Here is a 17,742-nt window from a genome sequence, read left to right on the forward strand (position 1 = left end):
TTTTTTACACTGTGGAAGCTTTTGACATATATGGGAACTTCTCCTCTCATCATATTATCTCTACTTACATGTGCAGCTAATTTGTACCCATTGATGCTAACCTTTTGCATATCAATGACAATGTGATGCTCAGACAGACATAGTACATCTATTACATTCTCAGTTTCTATATCTTCTAAACAAAGCAGAAGCTCATCAATTGTATTCTTCAATCCCCCAATATTTTGATGAAATATAGTAACATTATTTTTAACTTTACTTTTGTGAGTATCTTGAACTTTTTTAACATCTTTAGTACTTGCTGGCTGAGTTTCCCACTGGACACTGATCTTACACTAAAAAAGAGTTTCCACCATGAGATGTAGTTCCTCTCCCCCTTCAAATTTCCTGCTATCAGCCGAGCCAGTTTACTCTTCACTTTCTTGTTGAGGTGTACGCCATGTCTGGTATAGTCCCACCTACAGAGTGAATCAACAGGAACCACACCAACGTGTGACCCTGTACCAGATCCAAGTAGCCGCTCCAACTCCAAATTAACTCTCCTGACAGAAGAGCTCAAATGAGGTCGGTCGTGGCGCTCCAGAACCGACACAAACCCAACACTGGTATGACTCGATGTTGATGCAGTCTTTGCCAGGTCATACTCTATGCTGTACCCTGGATCTCTGTCAATACTGTTGCCCGGCCCACCCACAATAACCACGGTATCTTCCTTAGTAAAGCCTCTACATAGTGAACCTAAATCCTCTGTAACCTGCCCCAGTCCAGCACTAGGTTTGAAAAAACTTGTGACCTGGTATTCTGACCCTAATTCATCCTGCAGAAGTTGGCCCACACCCCTAGCATGCGAACTACCTAGCAACAACACTTTTTTTCTCTTTGCAGACTTCCCTACATTATTATTCAATTTGCTGCTGAAAGCTTGTAGAGCCTTGTCTACATCTACTTCTGTGAGAGGCTCATCAGTTTCTGACTGAGGCAACAGGTCAAACCTATTTTGTACATTAATAACAAAGCTGTCAGAAGAATTTCTTGGCCTGTTCCTTATGCCTGTTGCCACTTCCCACCCCTTTTTACCCTTCTCCCCCCTTAACCTGCCCAGTTCTCGCCTAGCCTGATTTCAGAGACACTTTCGAGTGTCAAACATCTATAATGTATATAGATGGGCTAAAGCAACGAACGAAAATTTGTACCAAATCCAGTATTCCAACCCACATCTCCTGCTCACTTGACAGATGCACTAACCACTACGCTATCCAGGCACAGTGACTTTCCTCACCTGGTTGGTCTACTAGAGTACGCCGCTCTCTGCAATCCAAATTCCTATTGACGCCTCATCCCGCTTTCCCATAAACTCGAACAATATTGCAGAGGCTCTCCAACTGCACTACACTATCGAACAAATTTCATATGATATCATCAATGCTAAGTGCATTAAATACCGTTGTAATAGGGTCTAATATTTTGGAGTGAAACGTATGGAAGGCGAGTATCCATTACAGGTTTTACATCCGAGCGTTTGGATGATCTTGGAGCACGTGCTATGTAGCGAGAAGACGTAGGAAACGTGGAAGCCATGAACACGTCATGAGAGTGTGCGGAGGTGGAACTGTGTCATATTCATTGCAAACAGTGTGTTAAGGAAAGTGTAATTCTGTGTGGTTGTGGTATTTATTTTGCTAAGTCGTCTCTCAGCATTTTGGATCTTGGAATGCAAGATTTTCGGGTCGTATTCTAACAATGCCTCCTGCTGTCAACGTGCTTCGCTAAAAAGTTATTCGATTAGTTTTGAAACCTGAAGAACTTAACAAGTTACTTGCTCCTAAAACTTCCTGACGGCACTACATGTTCATTGATTAAGGCAAGAACATTTTACTAAATTTGCTTGTGCTTAGAATGGTGCAAGAATGTTATAGTGACATATTATTGTGTTTTGGATAAAAGTAGCTGTTCAGAAAGCTTCGTAAATTCTTTCATCAATGGATCCTTTTTCCAGACCATATATTTCCTTAAAAAAGAGTCCTAAGTAAATTCATATTGTTTGAAGCATCGTAACATAATCAAAAATGTTCCGCAAAAGTTGTTTGTCGAAAATTCCCAGCCTGAAGTATTATTTTTGTCTTATTTGTTTCATCCATAGTGGCAGCTTTGCTATCGTGCTCGTAATTTATTTCTTCCGAAGTAGCGTCACAGTTTTCCAGTAATTAATTTCAATAACTTGAAAGATGGTACTCATTGTACTACGTAGTACTTTCACAGTTTGCATCCATTTTTAAATGGAAAAGCAATTTGACAAAACATAATTAACTTCATTCCAGCAAAAGTTAAATTCTTTCAGAAACATTAAAATTAAATTGCTTCTTCAGAGCTGTTGTCCGAAACCTTCGCAGAATAACTTTCTTCACAGAGGGATTATCATACGGTAAGGTAATACAAATTCTGTTCGAGACTATGAACTGCTTGTTGCTGTGATGAAAATAAAACCAAGGTTTAAGGAATACAACGCAGATGTGAAGGGCAGCGAAGTATTTGTTCCAAATTTATGGATCCTTATAAATTCGACTCCTTATCCTCAGCGCGCTTTGATAAAGATGCCAGTGATAGTTTTTGACCGCCTTGATTGTAAAGTAAATTCCAGTTAGGCTCGAACTCGTCAGTACTAACTAAAAGCATCTGACGTAATTTTAGTAAAGATTTTTAAAGTTAGGGCAAACCCTAGTATTCGACTGAGTACGCAAAAGCGTTAGCAGTGCTGCATAGCGTGTACGCCACGAACGGTATTTTTTCTGATAGCATAATCGCTGACGAGCTACCAGCCATCCGGCACAGAAATGGACGGAGGAGTAGCGTATTCTGCAACAGATAGCCGCCAAGTCGGACTGTAATTTCCAGATGTTAACAGTTTTATTCTGTACAGTATTCAAACAGTGTTGCAAGTAAAATCAAATAAATAAAATTAGCTCACAGTTGATATTCTAGTAATTCAGAAGTGTTGTCCCTACTACGAAAAATTTATAGGTTCGATTCCACGCGATCAGTTTAGTAATAATTTGGCGGACAGGTCTTTCACACTGCTTCCCAGTCCATCGTCCCTTCACTCCCAGACGCTGCAATCCATTTATCTGTGTTGTCCTGTTACCCCACTTCCTTCCAGCCTTCCTATCCGCATAACATTTGAAACTTCCTGACAGATCAAAACTGCATGTTTCTCTGGGACTCGAACCTGGCACCTTTGCTGATTGTGGGAAGTGCTCTACCAACTGAGCTACCCGGGCATGATCGATGATCCATCCTCACAGCCTTACTTACATTAGTACATTCCCTGCCTTCCAAGCGTCACAGAAATTTTCTTGCCCTATGGTGGAACTGGCGCTCCTTTAGAGAAGGATGTTACGGAAACATGGCTTAGCCGCATCCTAGGGGACTGTTTCCAAAATGAAAAGAATGAAGGCAAAGGTCACATGGTCGAACTGCGGTCTGGCACACGGTTTTCATATGCCGGGAAGTTTTTACATCAGTGCACACTCCACAGCATGGTGGCACGATACACGTATGAATACAATTTTCATTCCTCAATATCAGTTTACGCTTCATGAATTGGCAACAATTGTATTTAAATCGGACGATGTCAATGTTACAATGAGTTATGTGTAAGCACTTGCCATCTTGTGGCAATAGTATGAAACAAAGTAGAGTGACATCACTTAAAGAGAGTTTTAGTTTAGGGTGCTGTCGCCTAGCTTCGAAAACTTAAACTAACTTAACATAATGTAATTTTTTCTGTGCTGTATGTAATTATCAAAATATTTAATACTGAAATTTTTTATATGTAAAACAAAGAACTGAATAATTTTCTAAAAAGAATTATGTACTTAAAGAGAAATTGCTATTTATAATTAGTTTTAAGAGTGGTTAGGAAATGTACTGTGGGACAAAGGATGCTGTGTAAGGCCGCCTTTTTATTAATCGTTGTTCAGAACTCTGGTTTAGTCTATTTTCAGAGTTTTTTTTGTTTTTGAAAATGTGCTTGTGATTGCGAGTGAGTATAATTTATTGTGTCTCATAAAACTGTATTAACAATGCTAATTGTGAGGAAGATGTCTGTATAAAAAGGAAATGGATTAATTTTAGTTTGATTTCTGCATGTACTGAGAAGCCAGCATTGCATACGTGGTATGGGCATCAGAAAGCTTGTAATCTATGATGGTATTTGCAGCAGCTTCGTTTGTGTTGCAAGCTACCTTCAATAGACAAATGTTTATCGGAAACAGCTTTGTGAAATATGTAGTATTTTCGACAGAAGCAAACGTCTTAAACATTTAATGTTTGTTGCAAGTCTCTAAGTGCTCCTAGTGTCAAATAACTGATGAATGTAGTCTGGGTAATTTGCGAGAACAATACAGGGTGATTCAAAAAGAATACCACAACTTTAGGAATTTAAAACTCTGCAACGACAAAAGGCAGAGCTAAGCACTATCTGTCGGCGAATTAAGGGAGCTATCAAGTTTCATTTAGTTGTACATTTGTTCGCTTGAGGCGCTGTTGACTAGGCGTCAGCGTCAGTTGATGCTAAGATGGCGACCGCTCAACAGAAAGCTTTTTGTGTTATTGAGTACGGCAGAATTGAATCGACGATAGTTGTTCAGCGTGCATTTCGAACGAAGTATGGTGTTAAACCTCCTGATAGGTGGTGTATTAAACGTTGGTATAAACAGTTTACAGAGAATGGGTGTTTGTGCAAAGGGAAAAGTTCTGGACGGCCGAGAACAAGTGATGAAAATGTAGCGCGCATCCAGCAAGCATTTGTTTGCAGCCCAGGAAAATCGACTCGCAGAGCTAGCAGAGAGCTGCAAATTCCACAATCAACTGTATGGAGAGTCCTACGAAAAAGGTTAGTTATGAAACCTGAACGTCAACTACCCGAGGCGATGGATCAGCCGCCAGGCAGCCCGTGACAGAGCACTTCATCACTGGCCTCCAAGAAGCCCTGATCTTACCCCCTGCGATTTTTTCTTATGGGGGCATGTTAAGGATATGGTGTTTCGGCCACCTCTCCCAGCCACCATTGATGATTTGAAACGAGAAATAACAGCAGCTATCCAAATTGTTACGCCTGATATGCTACAGAGAGTGTGGAACGAGTTGGAGTATCGGGTTGATATTGCTCGAGTGTCTGGATGGGGCCATATTGAACATCTACATCTCTGAACTTGTTTTTGAGTGAAAAAAAAACCTTTTTAAATACTCTTTGTAATGATGTATAACACAAGGTTATATTATGTTTCTTTCATTAAATACACATTTTTAAAGTTGTGGTATTTTTTTTGAATCACCCTGTATTATGCAGTCCCAAGACATGTATGCAATTTGCAAGTGTAATAAGGGATGTATGGCGCTAAGCCTTTAGCATAAGATTAAAGCTCTTTATGAGCAAATTATGACGGCGTTTCAGACTTTTAAGTTCGGTCAATAACTGCATGAAACACTGAAAATAAAATTTTTGCTGTCGCTGGAAGCTGTTAAATAGGCAACGTGCGACTGGAACTTCCCTGGATTAGTCGTTTAAATAAACAGGTATTGCTTTTATAATAAAATGGAACACATACAGCCGGTCCCAGGCGTTCCATTTTATTACACAATGAACGGCTGAAATCCCTCAAACCTTCAGTCACAAGTATGGATATTCCAAAAGTTGATACGTCTTATAGTTTACTAAGAAGTCTCCAATCCAGTTGTATATCTGCCCCGTTAACCGAAAAGCCAAATATTTACTAGACGACGATAAGGAATTGCACCGCAAGTCCTAACTGACTTGGCTGCTGCCAGGCTAGTGACCTCGACAGCAAGAGGTACACCAACACCTGGACACCCATTTCACCTGTCGAAATGTCGGCGATTGTCGAGGTCACTACCTGGCAGTATTAATTTGTTTGGATCTTCGATACGCCAAGACGAGTTCAAGTTATATCGAAAATTTTTCTGTATACAGGAGACATTCGACCGATCTGAGATATGCCACATACTGTCTTCCAGAACTCATGATCGAACAGAGCAAGTTTTCTTTCTCACTGTAAGTGCTTGCGTAAGTCATGGTTACTATTGCATAGGATTATTTTTCGGTATTAATTCTCCATCGACAAAGTTTCTGACATGTAGAGATATTTTCTGTGTATTTTGCTGTAAGGGGTCTGTGGTCTGCTGTGACTCGCTGCAGCGTAGTTGCATTTCGTTTGATTTGTTCCCCTCACCCCCCACTTCTCGTTGTATTAATATTGACCTGAAAATTACTGCATAACAGTGGCAAAGTGCAAATGTTGGCGTTAAGCGCTGTGTGACGCGTTTGGGAACAAACTTTTTCCATTTGCTCGTGCTACCTGCTACCGACAACGGTATTGTCAACAACGGCGTTCGCCCTCAAGCTTACATTCAGCACTGCTAGACTCTGTCTCTCGTTTACTTCCACGCACGTGTTAGGAAAACGTTAACAGTGAAACACAGCAGTGTGGATAGGTTTGCTAATGGAGAGTTTTCCGTTGCGCAACTCGGGTATGGGTTCGCTGAATGCAAAGCAAGAGAGGTACAACGGTGCTACGCTGAGCTGTTCTTGTTGCGACGGAATCCACGTCACAGTAGCGTTGGACCTGTACATAGGTGACTATGACAAATGGATTGCATACTATAGATTTTATCAAGGCTGTAAAATTATTTCAGCAGACACAGAGGTAATTGGGGCAGCAAATCAAAAAAGTCATATTTATCTTACGAGGGTTGTCCAGAAGTAAGTTCCGATTGGCTGCAGAATGGAAACCGCAGTGAAAATCAGAAATGATATATTTGCAACAGTTACCTACCTTCCAGCTACTTCTCTAAACAGTCGCCGCTCCGACAAAGAAATCTACAGGATGTTACAAAAAGGTACGGCCAAACTTTCAGGAAACATTCCTCACACACAAAGAAAGAAAATATTTTATGTGGACATGTGTCCGGAAACGCTTACTTTCCATGTTAGAGCTCATTTTATTACTTCTCTTCAAATCACGTTAATCAACGGAATGGAAAAACACAGCAACAGAACGTACCAGCGTGACTTCAAACACTTTGTTACAGGAAATGTTCAAAATGTCCTCCGTTAGCTAGGATACACGCATCCACCCTCCGTCGCATGGAATCCCAGATGCGCTGATGCAACCCTGGAGAATGGCGTATTGTATCACAGCCGTCCACAATACGAGTACGAAGAGTCTCTACATTTGGTACCGGGGTTGCGTAGACAAGAGCTTTCAAATGCACCCATAAATGAAAGTCAAGAGAGTTGAGGTCAGGAGAGCGTGGAGGCCATGGAATTGGTCCGCCTCCGCCAATCCATCGGTCACCGAATCTGTTGTTGAGAAGCGTATGAACACTTCGACCGAAATGTGCAGGAGCTCCATCGTGCATGAACCACATGTTGTGTCGTACTTGTAAAGGCACATGTTCTAGCAGCACAGGTAGAGTATTCCGTATCAAATCATGATAACGTGCTTCATTGAGCGTAGGTGGACGAAACAAAAATGAGCTCTAACATGGAAATTAAGCGTTTCCGGACACATGTCCACATAACATCTTTTCTTTATTTGTGTGTGAGGAATGTTTCCTGAAAGTTTGGCCGTACCTTTTTCTAACACCCTGTATAGTAGCGCTGTACCAACTGAAAAGTCCCCTTAAAACAATTATACACGACTGTGCTTAAACTGAAACACAATATTTTTAGCGCAACGCAATCTGACTTTCAGAAATCCCTACAAAGGAATGGCCTTGACTAACATTAACCTGTACCTTTCACAAATCACTTACCTCACAAAAATCTTCATTACTCGAACTACTAAATACAAATGGCTCAAATGGCTCTGAGCACTATGCGACTTAACTTCTGAGGTCATCAGTCGCCTAGAACTTAGAACTAATTAAACCTAACTAACCTAAGGACATCACACACATCCATGCCCGAGGCAGGATTCGAACCTGCGACCGTAGCGGTCACGCGGTTCCAGACTGAAGCGCCTTTAACCGCACGGCCACACCGGCCGGCTACTGCAATACAGCGAACGCCACTACTGCCAGCTAAATAAAAGATTCAAACTACAGAAGGCACTAACTACTGATAGGGATAGTTAGCAAATGAAAGATATTAATAGAGAACAAACAATGTATTTACCTTAATAGTCATAATATACATATAGCAGTTCATGACAAATTACAAAACTCCGCCATCTCTCTCCCCATATCCACCATTGCTGGCGGCTCACCTCCAACTGCGCAACGCTACGCGCTGTTCACATCCAGCTGCCCAACACTACAATGGCAGACAACAATGCAAACTAGCCACAGACTGCACACAGCACAGCCAGTGATTTTCATACAGAGCGCTACGTAACGTTGCCAATAAGAAAACATAAACAGCCTACTTACATAGCCCCCATGCTCCCCACAAAAAATTTTACAAATTGTTTTGGGCAGTGGCCAATAATGATTTGATAAAATTTTTCATAATTACAATAACAAAGATATCAAATGCACACACTTATTGATACAATGTTGGTCAAAAGCTAAAATTTTCTCACAGTCCATAAAGACAGTCCTGATCATTCATCATAGTAGTGATTACAGTTTTTTTTACAAAGTCTCATTACTAAAAGAAATTGCACATAGAAGTAGTGGAGTTCCATGCAGTCTTGAAGAAGTAGTGTTGTCCTTCCAACGGAAAGACAGTGCTGACTCTTGACATGCAGACAGCTAATGGGCCACAACAGAGCAAACCCACCGCAGAGTCAGTCAAAGTTGATGAATATTGGTAGGTAGGTCATCACAGAGTAGACCCACTGTAGTCCTGGTAGAGAGTATGGTATTGGTGGGCCACCAGAGGTGCAGACCTACTGCAGTCCTTGTAGAAATAATGGTATTGGTGGGTCATCAAAGATGCAGACCCACTGTAGTCCTTGTAGAGATGGCCAGCAGCCATCTGTTGCGACTGTGCAGGTGCACAATCACCATCGAAGAGTCTTGCGGAGAATATAGCAAGTCCATAACCACCACTCGTGCACTCACGAAGTTTTTTGGAATTGTCCTTAGAACCAGCAATGCTGTTAACCAGTCCCTTGCTGAATTATTAACACACATGTAAACACTAAGAGTCCCAACTTCTCACATATTGTGCATTACTATGACCAACAGAAATGTGTGCAGTGAAATTAATGCTTACAAGTTACTTAATTTGATGAACTGGTGTCAATTACAATATTATAACATGAGAATACAATTACAAAGGTACAAAATACATCATTAAAAACATAACAATACAAATAACATTTGTAGTAATACAGGCTTTACAAAATAATAGAAATAAACATATACATTAGTGTGACAGGAATTATGACATAAGTAAATACATAAAAGATCAGAATAACTTTTGAAACATCAACTTCACACATGAGAATTAAAACAGAATAGAATAAATAATGTCTAAACATCTTTACAAGGTAAATAGCATATTATTAATGCCAATTATATTCGAGGATAACAGTATTCCTCATCATAGTGAATGTAGCTTAGTATTAGAAGAAGAAAAAATTCTATGAAACTACATGGAGACAGGAAGAAAACAAATACACAAGGGTACACAAAAACATAGTGGGATAACACAAAAGGAAAGGACAGGGTTCGTTTTCAGTGTAACATTTGGTACTGCAGTCCAACCCAAAACTTCATTCCATAGATCTTTCGTCTTATTTCGATATTTGCTCCAGCCAAAAAAATCCTATCCAAGCATTCTTTCTGTATTTTTCTCGTATAACCTCTCAGTGCATTTCTTCAAATTCATCGCAACTCATTCTCTTATAGGCTACCCCCTCTTAAGCTAACTTAAATCTACTGAGCTCAGATGCTAAACTAAGGGACGAGGCAATGGAGCAGCACAAAACAATTAACACAAACAGCAATGACAAAAAAATGGAAAATTGCAAAGCAAGCTACAGTAAATCTAAATTACCAAGCAATGCAACATTACAACTAATATGAGCCAATGTGCAGCAACAAGAAAAATAAATCAGTAGTAAAACTAGCTTAACAGAGTAATACAAAGTGAAATTTAGTAGCAGTACACTAAAGACAACAATGCAGATAAGGGAAATGTCTATTCACATCTTAATGTCTATGTAATTAAAATGGTGCACCACAAAAACTAATTAAAAAAAATTACCAAGTAGTTGAAAAGAAAATTCTGTATGCAATTCCTGTGAAGGGAAATGTCTTTTTGTGCTCCTTCTTTTTTTTTTTAAGTTATTGTTTACTGGATCTGTAGGCATAAAATATCTATATTAGTACATTCATAAAATTTTATTTTAAACAATGCTGCAGTGCAGCTAGAAACTAGATATTAAAGAAAATGAGCAAATATGTACAAAGGACGGCATGAAACATCATTCATTAGCCATATGGCATTTCATAAGGCAGTAAAAATTCTCTCAATTCTCGAGAAAGACGCTTGTCATAATCAGGTGTGCAGATGTAAGTATCTTTCCAAGTAATGAGCGTGTCGTATTTGTGGTGCTTTCTCTAAAGAAATGTCAATGGCGAGGATAATGGCCTCTTTTTTTTCTCCACCTAATGGCTTTCTTTTGTCAGACGACTACCTCTCAGCTGGGCGCCCTAAACGCATTACGCCAAGGTCACTTACCTTTCTTACTGAAATATTTACGAAAGCAGTTTCTGCTACAGTGGCAGTCTCATATAAAAATATTTCACAGGTCAAGAATTTGCGTTACAAATCTGTAGAAAAAAAATCCTATAAATATAACAGTGTCCAAAAAATTTTCGTCGGTATTGTAATACATTCACGCATTTACATACATTTCATAACTCTTAAAGTACGATTCTTGGTTTCCAACAACCTTTTTCACAAACCAGAGTCCCTAACCACTACTCCTTATTCCTTACCTTACTACACATATTCATATTCGTCGACACTTCTTCAATATTTCATCTTAATAAATATGTAGCGTAATCAAATTCCTCATATACGGTAGCATCATCTTATTGATCATAAACATACCTCAACAGCATAATACACATCGTCGTTGTAATAATATCATAACATCTCAGTCAATTGTCAAAATCGTCGTAGCTTCCTCCAATAATTTCAAAACCTAAAAAAATTGTCTGCTCATGTCAAAAGTGTCATCTGCCGCAAACGTACTTTAAAAATCGTGATCCCATACCAAATATATCATTCAAAGCTCTCATAGTATCACAATGGTTCCGAAAAAATATGAACAGTTCACACAGTAGAGACAAAATACAGTTTCATAAGTGTGAAGTTATTCAACTGCGTAATTACGTAAACATGTGTCACTGATGTAATAAAAAAACATGTTTATCTCTCAGTTAAATGATCAGATAGCTGTGTAATTTATGTATTAGAGAAATATGGTACCGATGTGTAAAGTTGTATAAGCAAATACCATATTAGCTAGGGCTCCTTGTGCTTGCCAAACACATGGTACACAAAGTAGACATGTACCCCCCCTGAGGATTATTGTAATTATACCCTCAGGCGTTACAGATTACAGCAATGGAATGAAATGTATCACGGAAAACTTTCTTTGTAATTCAAAAATCTTTAAAAATGTTTTAAGTACAAAATTAATCACTCAAATACGTGTCCTGTAGCGCTAAATGTGCTTCTTGCTGTAAGATAATCTCTGTGGAAGTGTCATAGTTATTGTCCTCCAAAAGTAAGTTCTGCAGAAGTCAATGTACTTACCTCATGATAAACAAAAGTGAAATGCTTTGCGTATAGATATCTTAGTTATTACGCTTATTGTTGAGATGAAGAAATTACTTTGTTGTAACGTATTGTTGTGCTACGGAAAAGGCTGTCTCCTTGTAGCTATACCACAAAAGTTACTACTAAAACATGTTTTGCTTTCCAGAAGAATTCAGAAAAACTGTGCAGATATAAAACAGATACACCGCAAAAGCAACATTGTAAATTGTCACTCATTAGTAATGTCGTGATATAATCGTGTAGCTGTCACATAAACTAACCACTGTGTCATCTGGTATCTCTCAGAAAGTACTTTAAATCCAGAATGTATTTTCAAGTAAACCAAAATGTTGCATTAGAATCTCATTAGCAGTACCAGTATATGTTCTAAGTATGTGAGCCTTATAGTTGCTACGTAATCGTGCAACTAAAAGCAAGAATGTACACACACAGTAACACAGTGTCGTCTGTTCGCAATAACAATGCATTCATAATTTCTGTTTAAATAAGTTCTCTTGGTTCTTGACTGGATATTTAACTTCAAACATTGTTGCATGGTAACAGTTTCTAAAGCATACTAGTAACGTAAAGTGAAAAGTTTTATGGCAAAGACAAAGTTAAAAAGCAGATTATCTTTCAATAACCGGTTTTACATGTGAAATGTGGTGTAAATCTTTTACCCTTTATAGGGCGCAGATTTTCAACTTCAAAGCAATTATCATGTTGTATACGTCGGTAAAGAATGCTAAAATTTTTTTCAAGCTTAGCGTGTATGCTATTTTTCCCTGAGTCAGCCGGCGCAGGTGGCTGCCTGCGGTGCGAGTCATTGTCTGCTATCTCTTTGTTGGCGCGCATAGTTATTGGGATTAGGAGACCTAGCTTCTACAAATTCACCTTGTCGAAAGTGCCCTGCTCTATTTGAATCCCGCCAGTTCTGATAAAATTCAGGTCTGTCGTTATGATTATATCGTCCGTCTTCATGTCGGTAGATCCCACAGTTTCTTTCTTGTCAGTCACGTCATGGAGAATTTCTCCCTGAGTCATAACTGCGCGCTGAACTGTTGCGTCTGAAATTATTCTGTCTCCCTTGATAATAATAGTTCTGGTTACCATTTTGTCTGTTTCTATGATTGTCTCTATCATATTCATTACTATGGAAATGCGATTTTCCTCTGTAACTATTATTACTCTGCCAGTGGTTGTCATACGGGTGGTGTCTCTTTTGGTCACGATTTACGTTGTGAGAATAGCCTTGTCGTGTCCAGTTATTATTTCTTTCATCGCGGAATTGTGACCTGTAATTGTTGTGTTCCTGTTTCCGCGTTCCGCGATTGTCAGTGTCAATTTCCATTTCTTGTAACAGTCCCTGAAAAGCTTCAATGTCGTCTTTGCAACGTCCTGCCAAAATAATATTTCTTAAATGTTCAGGCAATTTCATTAAGCAAATGCGGATGAGTTCTGAAGGGCTGTATGGGTTTGAAAGATATTGATTCTTATGCAACATGTCTTCAAAATATTTGACAAGACTGGAAAATTCAGATTGTTCAAAGTGTTTCATCATTATGATGCCATGTTTTACTCGGTCTTGTGTAGCTTGAGACCAATATGCTGAGAGGAAGGCATGGTAAAATTCTCCTTCACTGTGGCAATCGTGAATGACCGATCGCATTCTTACAGCTGGTTCATTCTCTAAATAGCCACACATAAATTCTAATCTGTGTTCTAATGACCAGTTGAGAGGAAAATAATGAGAGAATTGATGGAGCCACGCTTGTGGATGAATGCCGTTGGCAGAATTCTTAAATGTTTTGAATTTACATGTAGTAATGAACAGCTTGTAGTCAAAACCATCATGTTGGCGAGTCGCATGTCGGTCATTGTTACGTCGTTTCGGCGGTTCCATCTCAAAATTCGGTGCACATTGCCAATTTCTTTCATAACTTCCGAAATGCCCTGTGTTATTATTTTGTGGCTGTTCCGTATTTCTATGTCCCTCTTCCCGTATTGGGGTGCGAGTGTCCTCTGAATACGTAATTCTTGTATTACCTGTGTCAGCTGATCTTGTACTTCCCAGATTTCTCTTTTGTACTGTGTATTAATTTGATTCAGATTTTGTTTCAGTTTCCTAATTTGTTCGCACTCTTCTGTGTCATTAAAGACTACCGGTTTTGTGTCATTCAGATTATCATCTACCTTCGTAGATAAATTATTTAGCTGATCCGAAAGTTCAACTACTTTCTCTGATAATGAACTAATTTCCTCCATGTGTCTTTCTGAACCAATTTTCAGAGTATCTACTGTGTCCTTTAAGTTTTCCTGAGTTTTTGCAAGTTGCGTAACCAAATTGGTAGATGCAACTGAGTCAGTTTTAGCTTGCAAGGTCTCATGATTTTCATGAACAATAGTTTGCAGTTATTTTATGGCTGCTTCGTGATTCTGTAATGCATTTTCATGCCGCGAAAAAATAGGTTGAAAATGCTCACAAATTTGTGTTTTTACGTCATTACAGACTTTTTGACATTTCGATTCAATGTTATGTAATTCAGTAGTTAAATCTTCACGTGTTTGTTCAAGCGTGGTGTCTAACTTTCGAAGATTTTGTTCCATTGCGTCTAACTGTTGCTGTGTTTGTCTCTGGTGTTGTTCCATTGCGTCTAACTTTTGAAGATTTTGTTCCATTGTGCATAACTGTTGCTGTGTTTGTCTCTGGTGTTGTTCCATTGTGTCTAACTTTTGAAGATTTTGTTCCATTGTGTCTTAACTTTTGAAGCTTTTGTCCGATTTGTTGCATTAATTGTAATAACAATGCACCGGTGTCTGAAACATGTTCCTCAGTGCTTTTCGGCAGTGAATTTGCACCGGCAACATTCACATTTTGCCAAGCGGAAAATGTGTCTTGACTCATTTGAGAAAACGATGAGAACCCAAAACCTGAGTCTACAGTATTTGCAATATTGTGTTCTGTTATTCCCGATTCCTGAGGCGAGCTGTTGCCGACTGATCGATCGATAATGCTTCCCTGTTCACTACCTGTTTCACTGTCTACACCATTATTTGACGCACGCTCCATTTCCCTATGCACAGTTACCAAATTACTACTTTGAATATTAGTTAATTCATTACATGGTGGCGCTAACACACTGCTTTTGTCTTCACTGTCATTTCTCAGTTTACTTTGGAGCCTAGTATTACGTTTTTCACACGCCATTATTGTCACAATATTTCACACGACAACAGAGAAAAGCACAATTTGAAGAGCAAAAATAAGAGAACACATTAACATAGTACTGAAAATAATATCTAGTTAATTGCAGCTGCGAAATACTTGGTGGAAATCTACATGCATAACACAACTGTTTTACTGTACAACAATGAAAGGCTGCAACTACAAAGGAGATTCTCTCTACAATTACGCGCTAGCAATAAACAAAATCTACACTAATTACACAAACTACAAGAAAAAATCAGAAGATTCCAGTGAGGTATCCTAGGCTAAGGGTCGACATATGAAACGTCCGCTTAAAACAATTATACACGACTGTGCTTAAACTGACACACAATATTTTTAGCGCAACGTAATCTGACTTTCAGAAATCCCTACAAAGGAATGGCCCTGACTAACATTAACCTGTACCTTTCACAAATCACTTACCTCACAAAAATCTTCATTACTCGAACTACTGCAATACAGCGAGCGCCACTACTGCCAGCTAAATAAAAGATTCAAACTACGGAAGGCACTAACTACTGATAGGGATAGTTAGCAAATGAAAGATATTAATAGAGAACAAACAATATATTTACCTTAATAGTCATAATATATATATAGCAGTTCATGACAAATTACAAAACTCCGCCATCTCTCTCCCCACATCCACCACTGCTGGCTTCTCACCTCCAACTGCGCAACGCTACGCGCTGTTCACATCCAGCTGCCCATCACTACAATGGCAGACAACAATGCAAACTAGCCACAGATTGCACACAGCACAGCCAGTGATTTTCATACAGAGCGCTACGTAACGTTGTCAATAAGAAAACATAAACAGCCTACTTACACAACGTTGCAGTACCTTCTGTCCTAGAAACCAGCCTCCTTTGCTTTCCGCCAATTCTTTACGCTGGTCTGCAGGTCGTTGTCTATGCCAAAATGGTTTCTTCATAGGCAGCAGTTCATTTAAGCTGTTCATTTGAGCAGAGGTAGTGACGTCCGGCAGTATGGAAGGTGATCAAACAGTTCCTATCGAAAACGCTTCAGAAGCGTCCTCTTGCCACTGCAGTGTACGACCGAGAATTCTCATGATGAAGGAAACGCATGACAGTTACGTAATGTGCGATTGAATGAAATCAGGCGAAATCTCTCGGTTGGCCCCCATACTTGTAGGAAGACACCATTTTCTAGGCATCTTTACGTGCTCACTTTGGGCTCATAAATTGTGGTGGCACGGTTCCTTCCGTCCCTTTACGACGAACCTGCACCTACCTGTGAACATTGTCTCAGCATATCATCAGTAGGGAAGCCGAGCGAAACCTACTGTGCTTCGACGTGAACCAAGCTGCAATTAAAGTCACTAATCTACGTTTCGGAAGAAAGTTTTCACACGAAATGAAAGGTTGGAAATTCTGAAACTTAGGTGAACAAGTATCACTGCCAAGCCCGTGCTAGTCTTAACACAGTCACTCACAATCCCTTTCACTCACGTTAGCAAGTTTATGGTGTTGCATTTCCCGAAAACGTAATAGCTACAAAAATACGGATCGTTTTTGATTGAGAATGTTCGACAAATATTAAGTTTGTCGGTACCTTATGCAGGCACAGTTTTCAGCCACCGGCCTGCTCAATACGCCACGCGGAATTTATGTCTTTTCTCGCCACAAAATTCACTTAAAAATTCCGAAATTTCTACACACCCATCGGAATAATTATGCCGTCACTTTATAACACTTTTGATGTATGAAACACTGCTAGATCCGGCAACTTATCATTTCCATTGGAACTTCTACTACATACGTCCGAACTGTTTCATGGCTAGGCCCCGACTCCTCTCTAGAATACTGTAAGTCTTCTCTACCAGCAGAAAATGGTGCGCGAAGAATATTGCTTTACCATTGGTCAGCTTACTTAACAGCCAATAGCAATACAACATTCTCCCGCGTCAGTCCGCGCTTTTCATCAATAACCAATCGCAAAATAGTAAACCTAACGACCGCACTTTTTACCGACGTAATTATCTAATATGCTGAAGTTTTGTTTATGCATAAAGTTATTTACTATTGTTATTTATACGTGAATTAAATTTCTCTTTACCATAAGCTTACTTTACAAATCTATTCTACAAAAATCCCCTTCGTCCACATTCATACTTCTTCGAAATGTTCCCACACTAAATCCCACTACACAACTCGTGAGACAATTATCTTCATATTAACCTTAAACCACACTCACGCACCATTCATACTCATAAAATACATTTATAACATTTCACATACACAAAAAGACATAATAACACTTTATGAAAATACTAGAACAGTTTATGAAAAACATTCTATTACTTTAGTTCACTCTAGTGGGCACAATCCAAACTAAATCTCCAATACTGTCCTCTGTCGGCTGATACATAAACTACGTGCGTGTCCAGTCTCGCCTCAGCATCTGTCACTATCCAGCTCTGATTCACATCTCCCACTTAACCGCCTCCAAGGCAGGAACGGTATACGGCGCTACGCCTCAAACTGCATAGTACAACGTGTTGCGATCGACGGACAGACTAGAGAAACTGCCCAAGATATCTGTGCAAAGCTTCATCGGATTTTAACTGTGGTTTCGGGACCGACAGGAACCAACTTTCTGGACACTCGTATTACTCTGTAACCAGGCACTGCAGAACTCTGGTCCCTAGTATCAAAATAATATGAAAATATCCTTGAAAAAGTCTGAAATT

The sequence above is a fragment of the Schistocerca cancellata genome, chromosome 6, assembly GCF_023864275.1.
Source record: "Schistocerca cancellata isolate TAMUIC-IGC-003103 chromosome 6, iqSchCanc2.1, whole genome shotgun sequence".
NCBI lineage: Eukaryota > Metazoa > Arthropoda > Insecta > Orthoptera > Acrididae > Schistocerca > Schistocerca cancellata.